At 46.3% G+C, this 12,018-nt stretch overlaps 1 protein-coding gene and 1 pseudogene across 4 annotated transcripts in view; one reads left to right on the top strand and one right to left on the bottom strand.

Annotated features, from left to right (window-relative positions):
• The first annotated feature begins 1,006 nt into the window (after nt 1–1,006).
• The window catches only part of JADE3 (jade family PHD finger 3), a 135,824-nt gene continuing 124,812 nt past the window's right edge, over nt 1,007–12,018 (top strand). For 2 of the 4 annotated variants that reach the window (XM_023249517.2, XR_006592852.1), the window contains exons 1-2: nt 1,337–1,477; nt 3,876–3,933. The gene's annotated coding sequence lies outside the window, so the exon portion shown is untranslated. Of the gene's footprint in view, nt 1,034–1,336; nt 1,478–3,875; nt 3,934–12,018 lie in introns of those variants that run through there. The other 2 variants (XM_045050418.1, XM_023249516.2) reach the window with 2 other exon arrangements.
• LOC123383298 lies at nt 9,811–10,306 on the bottom strand (annotated as a pseudogene).

Below are 12,018 nucleotides of genomic sequence, written 5' to 3' on the forward strand. Positions count from 1 at the left end.
ATCATTATTTCAAAATGAGTTAATAAGACAAGGTAAATCTGGAGGACAATGAATGTTTTAGAACTCACACATTTGTGTATTATGAAACGGAATTACAGCTTTACTATGTAAGTCAGACAAAATACAGGAGAGCCTACATTTTTGTCTAGCCAAGAAATGTAAATGAAAATGACAATATGAGTTCATGGTAATTGTACATGGTCCATTTCCAAACCCAGATAGGAAAACCATAAAGGGTTTGTTGCTTAAACATCTGTATGAGTTAGGATTCCACCAGAGAAGCCAACCAATAAAACATTTTACACACACACACACAAACACACACACACACACACACACATTATTCATTCATTCATTCATTCATTCATTCATTCAAAGATATTGGCTTACACGACTGTGAGGCTGGCTAAGCAAATCCAAAATCTGTAGGGCATGCAGTCAGAAAGGAATGATCGGGCCCACCCAGATTATCCAGGATAATCTCCCTCACTTTAAATCAACCGATCAGGGGCTTTAGTTACATCAGCAAAATATCTTCACAGCAACACGTAGATTAATGTTTGATTGAATAACTGGGGCGGTAGCCTAACCACGTTGACACCTCAAAAAGCCACACAGCATCACAGACCATTTGTGCTGGCAATTGAATAAATTTATTCTGTTCCTAGCCACCCTGGCTTTATTATTATAGGTAATTCAAGCGCAAACAACTTAAATCAACAGTGGCCCACAATGAGTTTTATACATGAGGGTCCACTTACAGAACTTTAGAGTTGAAAGGGGCCATGAAAGGCTTAGTTTGTATTTCAGCACAGCCAGGGCACCTCCCCATCGTCCTCTCGGGCACTTATCCGGGCTGAGGCTCCCCCCAGGCAGCAGCGCGCCCAGCAGGAGCAGAGAGGAACCCACCTGGAGCACGACGCCGCGGGTGCGGGAGCACTCAGGGGGCGGAGCCTCGAGGCGCGCGGCGGTGGCGACGGCGCCCAGCCCGCCAGAAGAGCGCGCGGCGGGCGGACGGCGGGGAGCCAGTCGGGTAGGGCGAGCGCGGCCGGCGGTTGGGGTGGGGGGGTGATTGGGGGGGGTTGGAAGGAAGGGGAAGAGGCGGAGCGTGGGAGCGCACAGTGTCAGGAATACAATAGTGCTCCGCGCCGCTTCAGCCGCCGCCGCCACCGCCGCCGCTGCCGCCGCCGCTGCCGCTGCCGCCGCCGCCCAACCGCCGGCCCAACGCTGAGGCCTGACGGGCCGGGCGGGCGAGGGCCGAGGGCGGGAGCTGAAGCGCAGGGGGCGGCCCGGGCGGATCAGGCGGCGGGGCGGGGGGCGGGGGTGGGGAGGAGATTAGGGGGCAGGTGCGAGGGAGGGGAGAGAAGAAAGCGAGCGGTTAGGGGGGCGGTTACCACCCCTACCGGACTCGCCCGGCACATTGCCGGGCCCGAGTGTGGAGCCGGGAAGGAAGGAGCCGCGACCTAGCTGCGCGAAGGTAGGCGCCACCGGAGCCGGACGCGGGGCGAGCGGGGCTGGGGGCGTCGCGCCGGGTGGGCAGCGGGAGTGGCGGCCTCGGGGAGTGGAAGCGGTCGCCGCGGAGCGCGGCGTCCCGGCCCAGCCTCGCAGCGTTCCGGGGCGCCCCGGCCCCACATCGCGGTCGCTCCGGCGTCCCCGGCGTCTCCGGGCCGAGAGCGTGTGTGGGCTGGGGTAAAGTGCCCGCCGGCCCCTCAGTCGGCCGGGGGAGCGCCGGGTGGCCGACGCGGGGGGCGGGGGGCGGACGCCGGAGCTCGGGCTCGGCTACGGCTCCGCTCGGGCAGGAATTGAGCGCCATAACTGTTGCGGCCGTCCCCTCCGGTGCCCCCTCCCGGCGCCCCCTCCCTCTCTGTGCTCTGCCCGGTCTCGGGGCTCCCGGGGTCAGCCCCGCGGCGGGAGGACCTGCTCTGCGGGCCGCCCCGGGGCCGGATGCTCCGGGGAGTGGGGGCGCGCCCCTGGCTGTTTCGGTGTTGGGGGGCGTGCGGAACCGAGTGCTTGGCGAGGGGGGCCGGGCGGCTCGGGGGAGTCCGGGTGCCCCCGGAGCAGGAGCGTGAGCGCCCCGCGGGCTAGCGAACTTTCCCTCCCCCTCCCGTCATTGTTCGGGCGCTGCCGGTCCGGGGCCGCGGCGACCGCCGAGCGCCGGGCGGTCCGGGGGGGAGGGGGATGGTGGGAAAAGCGGGAGGGCTTTGCGAATCTTACGGGAAAATTTTCCCACCGCTGGGCACGGCAAAGTTAACTTTTCTCCAGCGATCGAGTTGGTTTTATTCCCTCGGCCGTGGGGCGATCGATTTAAAAAGAGAGAGAGAGAGAGTGAGAGCGTGCCTCCCTCCAATCTTTTTCTCTCGCTTTTCAGAGCCACGGCTTCGGTGAAGTCTGGCTTTAAATTGCGCAGGGCAACCTGCGTTTATTATTTGTGAGAAGGAGAGGTGTGGGGGGGGGGGCGGGATCTCGAGTGAGTGACCGTAATGGTGGTATGTGAAGGCATGTTTAAAAGTTGGTATCATTGTGTAGCCCTGGGACATATGTAGTTCCCAGGCATTTGGCAAGAAACTTGTTTGGCCGCTTCTCTGACTTTCTGAGTTGCTAGGAAATCATGCCCTCAGATGTGCGCAAGGTTTTTTGATGTGAGAACCGTTTATCTGTGAAACTGAGGATGGGATCCCCGCCCCCCCCCCCACTCCGGACGCCGTCTGATTGTATAAGAAATCAAAACCGTGTTGGTGGTGATTTCAGTGGCCTGGAGGGAAGAGCGACCTCATTCTCTGTATTCAGTCCGGTAAAGATAACTGTCTGCTTCTCTCTAAACTCGGAAAGTAATGGAAAATAATTTAGGTAAAGACTGGTTGCACAACATCTTGGCTCAGTTTAAGCAACTCAGAATCCACTTTCCCAGAGTAGTTCTCTTAAATACCTTCCCTGAAGCCACTTCTTGCCAGCCTGGGGATGGGGGTGAGGGTGAGAAAGGAGTCGGTCTGAACAAAGCATTGTGTTTTATTTAATTTAATATTTTCATAACATCTGTAAACAATGGGAATGTGGATCCCTGCTTCTGTACCCTTTGAATACCTAGTTTTCATGCTTTTATAGCATCATGTGATTACTCTCCGGATAAGTGAAAATAGATTTTTTTTCTTTTTTGTTTAGCCTAGGAGCATTTTACCTCTATAACATCGTTTTCTTTTTTCGTTTAAAGTGAGCTCTGAGCTGAAATACTCGAATCGTAAACGATAATACCTCTCTTCAAAGGGGTGAAGGGATTACATGAGATTTTTGGGATGTGCTTCTCAGTATTAGCTACCAGCATTGCCACCTTTTCTTTAGCTGTGCTCTTCTCTACAATTTTGTTTGCTAGAGAAGAGTTCTTAACCCAGTATCTTTGCCTGGAAACAGCTCCTTGCATTTTTCATCCAGTCAGTTCTGGGATACTCTGGGATGCAGGTCTGGTTCTAGAACCCACACATTGTCTCCCTCCTTTCTGAGTCATGTTGCTGTGCCTTGGCAGCGTGAGGAGTGCCTTCTCACTTTGAGTAGCCTGTGAATCTTGGTCACAGGTAAGAGAAAGTGGAGAAGGGCCTTCCACTCCTTCCCGAGGTGTTCGTGATCAGCTGTGAGAGCCAGGAGTAACGTGGAAGCAGCCTTAGGGGTGCCTGTGTTCCCCCTTCTGGCCTGTGGATGAGGTTCTGAGAAGGACAAGTTATGACGCGGAGCTCTCAAAGTTGAGACACATGGGTTAGTGAAAGTAAAAATAAAGAACAAACGATGTGAGGCTGGTAGGTTGGGTATGATCCTCTCCTTTGATAATGCTTGTCTTTTCCCTCCCTTGTGTTCCACCAACCATAACAATCCATTTCTCTCCTCAGCTACACCAGTCTATTTCGTCTTTTTGCCCACTACTTTGAGGTCTGACTGGAAAACTAGGCAAGTATTTTGGGGGACGTTGGGGGAGGCAGGAGGCACCGGGTGTTTGTAAAGGCATGGCATTACAGAGGTCTCTTAATAAGCCTTGATCAGGGATACAGAGGTCCTATTATCATAGGACATAATGCATCTACCTCCTCATGGAGGTTATACAAAACAGGATCTATCTGAGGAGGGTAGAGATCATATGCTGGCTTACATTAAAAAAAAAAAAAAAAGTCTCAGGGTGCCTGCATGGCTCAGTCAGTTGAATAGCCAATCTTGATTTCGGCTCAGGTTATGATCCCAGGGTTGTGGGATCAAGCCCAGCATTGGACTTTGTGCTGAGAGTGGAGCCTGCTTAAGATTCTCTCCCTCCTCCTCCCCATGTCTCCCTCTCCTCTCCCCCTCCCCCTCTGCCTCCCCCCTCCCCCTCTCCCCCCTCTGCTTCCCCCTTCCTCCCCCTTCCTCCCCCTCCCCCTCTCTGCCTCCCCCTCCCCTCTCCCTCCCTCTCCCCTTCCTAATTACCCCCCCTCAAATAAAATTTAAAAACTTTTAAGAAAAATCTCATCAAGGAATAACTTACCTCACCTTATAGGTAAGGGGTGAGTGTTGGGTGACACCCATCTGGCACTCTTCTGAAGTGGCTAATATGAGGACACTTGAGTGGTTTAGAAGTTTCTCACTGTTGTTCAGTTACAGTGGCTGGGAAAGCTGAAGCATTCTGGTTTGTGGGGGAGAGTCTAGGATGAATGGGTAAAAATAATTAGTGAATAAAAAGGTGCTAGCAAGTGCTCATTGGAGACCAAGTAACTACCACATTGAGTTTTCTGTTTTCTGAAATACTTGTGACTCCTCTATGGTTATTTTTGCCTCCTGCCTGTAGGTCTCTCCATAGACAATAGCAGTAAAGCTCTTATCATCAAAACTGCCTCTGTGGTTCTCTTGGGGGACAGAAAGAAGGGTCCTGGGAAGAATTTGCCTGACCCCATGGCTAAGCTTGGGAAAAGTAACTCAGAAGGCAGTCAACTGAAGAAAGTATGTAGGGTGCCTGGTATGGGGAAATGGTACTGAGGTTTTGACCAATAGGAGATACCCATGTGTTCATTAATAACTGTTTAAGCAGTAAATAATTTAATCTCCATCACAACCCAGAGGCCATAGCTGAGCTCTGCTACCCAAGGAGTTCCTTGTCCGTTGATGTTGGCTGACAGGCAAGGAAATCCAAGCCTGGAATGTGCTTTTTGGAATAGCTGACAAGAGAATATGGTATCAGCATGGCCAGTACACCAGCCAGACCTTGTGTGTTGGAGTCTCCTGGGACAGTTCTTCTTATTAGATTTTAAAAGCTTCTTATTTTGATTATAATTACAGAAATATTGCAAGAATAGTACAAAGAACTCCTGTATTCCCTTTACCCAAGGTCACTAATTATTACTATTTCACTCCCACTTGCTTTATCATTTGTTCTTTCTTTTTCTAAACCATCTGAAAGTAACCATTGCCAGATTAGCACTTGTCAAGGGCATCCTGTCCTGAAGGGTGGCTCAAGTGTAGCAGTGGAGTATAGCAGAACTTTGGTGGTGGTGCAGGGCCCCAGAGGTAGAGGGGCGTCTACCTATAGCTGTAAAGGGCATATGTGTAAGTCAGGTGAAATCAATGTATGGTGCTACATATAGAAATCATTATCAGTTGTAAAAATGGTTATGATAAACTCTACTTTTGTCATCCTTCATGTCAAGTTTGTTGCCAACTATGCCAAACTTCAAAATTGTTATGAAAATCCACTCCACCACTCCCAACTTTGCAGCCGTAATGTATTCTCCAACATTTTCATTTAATTCGTTCAGCAAATGTGTATTAAGTGCCTACTCTTTGCTAGGGGTATAAGAGGTGAAAGACAACTTATCCCACTGAGAGTTCAACATCCAATGTAAAGGAAGAAGGAAATCTATCGGCGGGCCGGTGGGGGGGGGGGGCGGCGGGCGGAATTCGGTTGAAGGAGTTTACAGGAAATGCTTAAATACCAGACTCGTTAAGGATCTGAAGAGTAGATACCTGGGAGTAGAATGTGAAGATCCATCTTCTCTGAGGCTTGCTGCTCTTAGATAACAAGGTTCATGATTGGGGAAGCCTTTGGTGGTGTATACAGCACAGGCTATGGGTTCAGGCCAACTTGGATTTGAATCTGCCACTTGATCTTGGCCGATACTTCTCTGTGCCTCAGTTTCTTCATCTGCCTAACCACATCTCCAAGGTAATAATTAATTGAGGTCAAAATTGCTCTGTAAACATTCATTTTATCTTCCCCCCGCAAGAAATGCAGTATGTGGGGAAATAGCATGAGCAGTATTAGGTATTAAAGTGGGATGCAGGGGAGTGTTTCTATTTTTCCTACAAATATATATGTAATTGCTAATTGCACTGAGAGCTATGATGAAGATCACTATAAGGGATAATAACAGCAGTAGCTATGATTTGTTGACCATTGCCTGTGTACTGAGCACTGTACTAAGGTACTTAATATAGTATATCTCTGTGAGGTATGAGGCAAAGCTAACTTGCCCACGGTCACACAGCAAGTAAGAGGTAGAATGCTTTTGTAAGGGAGACTAGCAAGGTTCCCTGGACCCTGAATAATGAGCAGGAATAAGCAAGGCAAAAGGGAGGAGGGATTGCCAGGCCAAGGGAACACCAGGTGTTGTGAGGGCACTGAGGTGGGAGAGAGATGTGGAGAGGATCCACAGAGGTTTGGCTAGGACCTGGGGAAAGAGAGATGAAGTAGGCAGGGGGAGATTGACAGGGCCTTATGGGACCTCATTAAGCAGCTTGTATTTTATTCCAAGGGCAACGGGAGGCTGCTGGAAGGTGTTTTCCACCTTAAACCATACGGGGTGTGTTGGGGGGGGGGGGGTGGTGGTGTGTGGTGTGTGTAATCCAGAAAAACATCTAGTGAGGCTTAAACAAAAGTAGCCTATAAGTCACTTCCCCTTCAGTGTCCCGCTTTGTGATCCAGTGGAAGCAGTGTTTCTGGCCCAAATGTGTAGATCTTAAGCAGTTTCTACTGCCCGCCATTAACATGGCTAAAAAGAGTTGCTGTGATGCTGGAAGAAGCTGGTCCTGCAGAATGTTTCTAGAAGGTTTAATTAGGTTTATATATCTGATGCTTTTTAGGCTGCAGTAAGGGAGGTCTTTCAGCTTTCGCTGAGCCCTGTCAAATGGGGAAAAAAGTAAAACTGGGAGAAGTCATTCCTGGAAACCTGAGTTGTGTTAGAAATGGAACTGTTGAGTATAAGACTTTGGTTTAAATATATCATGATAAAGATGCTTCAGTGACTAAATGGAAATTTTTAATGCTTTTTGTTTTTTTGGTGTGTGCCATCTGTGATGGCAGACAGCACATTTGTGAGAATCTGGGAAGACTTAGACATTTTTTCAGTACTTATATATTTATTTATTCTCGTCCAGGTACTGCAGGTTTTTCTGTTTGAAACTATTTCTTTTGTGCAGAATCAACTTCGCAGGAGGAAAACCAGTGTTCTCTTCCCCTTTCCATATGTACCAGACTGCAAACATACTTACTTTGAAGTAGCCTGTGTCAGTTAGCTTTTGGAGGGCAGGGAGGGTGGTTGGCTGATCTAGGTTGGCCTTGCTCACACATCTGGTGCTTGTCAGGCCGGTTGGTCTAGGAGGCCCTAAGGAAGGATGGCTCATCTCCACTCCAGATGGTCCCTCCTTCGGCTGGCTGGTCTGGATGGGTTAACATCGTGGTCTCAAAGGCACAAAGAGTAGCCAGCAAGAGCAAGCTCCAGTGTACAAGCACTTCTCTTGTGTCTGCTTGTGTCATATTTGGTATTGTCCCATCAGCCAAAGTAGGGAAGTGCTTCCTTGGCTAAGCCCAGAGTCATAGTGGGAGGGAGCCATCTAAAGGTGCAAACACCAGGTGCCTGGGTGGCTCAGTTGGTTAAGCGTCCGATTCTTGATTTCGGCTCCGATTCTTGATTTCAGCTCCGGTCATGATCTCACAGTTTGTGAGTTCAAGCCCTGCATGGGGTTCTATACTGACAGTGTGGAGCCTGCATGGGATTCTCTCTCTGCCCCTCCCCTGCTCACGCTAGCTCTCTGTCTCTCTTTCAAAATAAATAAATAAACTTATAAAATTAAAGGTGCAAATTCAAGGAGATGCAAAAAAAAAAAAAAAAACAACTGGGGGCCATTACTTAAGTAATGCAAAATAATTATTAATGTAACCTCTTTTCCTTTGATAAATCTTGTTAAACACTCATTTCTAAATGTACTGTATTCTTGAGATTAAGTAATACAATTGGGCCATCTTCTCTTCTACTGAGTGTGGAGCTGAGTGGTGTTTTTTTCCAGAAGGAAACTGAAGGGAGACAGTGTGCTCTGGATGTAAATATTCTTGTGAATGGCTTGACTGCTCACTGATTTTGTGTAGCTATTAACAAAGGAATTCGTGGGTTTTCTCAACCTCCTGTTCAAGTTTTATCACAAAAACTTAGTGTACTAGGCTGTACTGCATTTTGTAGTCAAGCAAAAGGATAGTTAATTGGAAATCCATCACTCCTGAAAGATGAGAGAAACATTTGCAGCCTTTCCTTATAACCTTTATGTGATTTATAGTTTTTACCTGAGAAGAAATCCTTATTTGGGCATTATAATAAAGACAAAGGATTCCCTCTAGGTGTGTTTCATTTGGTCAAGATTTTAAAGTCTTCTGGGGTGCCAGGGTGGCTCAGTCGTTGAAGCTTCCAACTTCGGCTCAGGCCATGATCTCGAGGTTCCTGGGTCCGAGCCCCCTATCGGGCTCTGTGCTGACAGCTCAGAACCTGGAGCCTGCTTCGGATTCTGTGTGTCTCTTTTTCTCTCTCTGCCCGTCCCCTGCTTGTGCGCTTGCATATTCTCTCTCTCTCTCTCTCTCTCTCTCTCTCTCTCTCTTGTGCGCTTGCATATTCTCTCTCTCTCTCTCTCTCTCTCTCTCTCTCTCTCTCAAAAAGTAAATAAACACTTAAAAAAAGACTTTAAAGTCTTCCCTGTGGTTGTAGTGAAGAATCCAGTATTGTGCTGTGAAGTGAGTGGTCAGTGACCAGCAGTTTGGGGCATTAGCCTTTGGCCTTTGCTTGTGAAGTTTTCTGAAGTAACTAACACCTTTCACATAACTGAAATAGGCTTTGCAACCAGCTTGTGGCCTGAAATATATTACATGAAAATGCAGCTAGACCCTAGGAAGCATGTGTGGGAAACTGAGGAGAAGGCTCACTTTGTATATCTTAGCGATGTACATTCCTCCAGAAAATTGCCTGGTGATAGAATCTTAGCTTCCTTTCTTTCCTCCTAGGATAAAAATAAAAAATGGAAAATCCCTGACATTTTAAAAGTCAGTGACTTGAAAATAGCCATCAAAATTATAAATGCCTGTATCATTTGACCCAGCAAACACATCGAAGAATTTATTCAACAATTATTTGCATATTACTTGGAGTGTTGCTTATGATAGCGAAATATTAGTAATATTCTAAGTATTGAGCAAGGCTTGGTTATTACACTGATAGTAGAATATTACACTGATATTGCGTGATCTCTAAGATGTACAAACTTAAGAAAAACAGGAAATGGAAGAGTGTGTATTGTATGCTGCCATTTGTGATAGCTACTGGGGCAATAATATGTGCTGTATAATATGTACATTTTTTCTTACTTGGACATAAAATATTTCTGGAAAAGTGTTCAAGATACTGATAGCTTTAGGGCATATAGAGCCAGGGTAGAGGGTTGAAAGAAGATTCTTCACTGCATAAACTTTTGTATATACCTTTTGACTTTTTTTTTTCTTTTTGGCTGTCAAATGATCCTTTATTGAAATATTTTCCTTTGTGGTCCTTAACTAGCTGGGCATTCTACTGAACCATTATTGGTGTTATCTGTGATATCATGAAGGTGGCAGCCGTCAACCTTGCAGACCACAGATTGGGGAGTCCCCAGGATCTCTTTCATGGTTCCAGAGAGTTTCTGGCTAAAGATCAGTGCCGCATCTGTTGGGCAAGGTTGACAGTCTCATCAAAAGTGATATTTCTACTGTGCTTAATGTTTTTCTGCTTCTTTCTGTCTCTTGGCAGTTCCTGAAAGGCTTTGATAATCAGGGCAGAGGAAGAAGGTACCACTTCAGTCTGAGCCTGTCTGTTCTGAATGGTCATTTTCAATATAATCCTCAGACCCTTCCAATCTCTGGTTGCCTTGGCAATGTCATTACCAACGTTTTTTGGAGACAGAACCAGGGGCCAATTTTTGCAGCCAGGACAGACATGGCACTGACTTCCCCACCTGTGCACCTTAGGTATACAACTTTGATCTTGTTGGGGTCGAACTTAGGAGGCATCGTGGAGGTGGCCTATAACCCAGATTTGGGAGGACCAAAGAGAGTTGCGCCTTCACCTCCTCTAAGGTGAAAGTCAAAAGTACCTTTTGAATTTTAAGCCGTATGAATACATTACCCCATTTTAAAAACCAAATACATTTATTTTAAAAAGAGATGATATATGGTGATGGTGATGTGAACTTCCATGGACTCCCACCCAACAGCTATGGCTGTTAAAAAATATATATATATGTATCCAGTCAGTTTTGTCTCATAGAAATGCCTCAGAATTTCAGAATATCACTTCTGAATTTTTAGCTAAAGTCCTGCATTTTCCAGAATTTCGTACGAGTGGAATCATACAATACATAGCCTTTTTTGGTCTGGCTTCTTTTACTTGATTCATCCATTTTATGTGAACTAATAGCCTGTTCCTTTTTATCACTGAATGGTATTCCATTGTACGGATGCCCCACAGTTCGTACAGTTACCTGTTGAAGGACAACTTGGCTGCTTCCAGTTTCTTGGTGATTATGAATAAAGCTGCAGTAAATATTAGCATACAGATTTTTTTGTGTGAAACATAAGTTTTCAGTTCATTTGGGTAAATACCTAGGAGTGGGACTGCTGAGTTTTTATGAGAAACTGTCAAACTGTCTTCCAAAGTGGTTCTGCCATTTTGCATTCCCACCAGATTAGGTGTGTGTCAAGTTTCATCTTCCTGCATATGGATGTCCAGGGGTTCCAGAACACTTGTTGAAAAGTCTATCCGTTCTCCATTAATACTGCTTTTGCACCTGTGTCAGAAATGTGACTATGCTTGTGTGGGTCTATTTCTGGGCTCTCTATGCTGTTGCATTGATCTGTGTGTCCATTATTGTGCTATTGCCACACTGTCTTGATTACTCTTGCTTTTTGGTAAGTCTTAAAATTAGGTAACACGAGTACTCTTACTTTTTTCTTCTCTCCCAAAATTGTAGTGGTGAGAGAGGACATCCTTAAGTTGTTCCAATCTTGCAAACCATTCCATCTCTCACCATTAAGTATGATGTTAGCTGTATGTTTTTAAAATATATATACCCTATTGTGCTGAAAAGAGTTACCATAGCAGTCCTGATGCTGCTTGCTATCTTTAGCAGGCCTCACAAGATTGGCCCTTGCCTGGTGTCTTGAAAATTGGCTTTTCAATCATTTTGAAAATAAAATCTTACACTCAACCTTCATTTGTTACTTTTCCAGTGTTCTTCGTTTCTTTATGCTAATCCAAGCTCCTACCTTAATCATAATTTTCTGCCTGAAGAATTTTTCCTTAATGTTTCTTTTGTGCCAGGTCTGCTGACAGTATATTCTTTGCTTTTGAGAGTCTTTCTTTGTTTCTTCACTTCTGAAGGACACTTTTGTGGGATATGGAATTCTGGGTTGACAGTTCTTTTCCTTTGCAACGTATTACTCTACCGTTGCCTTGCTTGCATGGTTTCTGATAAATCGGCTGTAATTTTTGTCCTGTTTCTCCATGTGGTTAATGTGTCTTTTTTTCCTCTGACTGCCTTCAGGCTCTTTGTCTTTGCCTAGATATGGCTTTTTAAAATTTCATCATATTTATCCTTCTTGGTGTTCCTCTGAGCTTCTTGTATCTGTGGATTGTTGTCTGTCACTGATTTTGGAGAGTTTTCAGTCATTATTTTTTCACATCATTCTTGTGTTCAATTTTCTCTTTTTTTTTTATTCCTCTG

Source organism: Felis catus, chromosome X, assembly GCF_018350175.1.
Source record: "Felis catus isolate Fca126 chromosome X, F.catus_Fca126_mat1.0, whole genome shotgun sequence".
In the NCBI taxonomy this organism is placed as follows: domain Eukaryota; kingdom Metazoa; phylum Chordata; class Mammalia; order Carnivora; family Felidae; genus Felis; species Felis catus.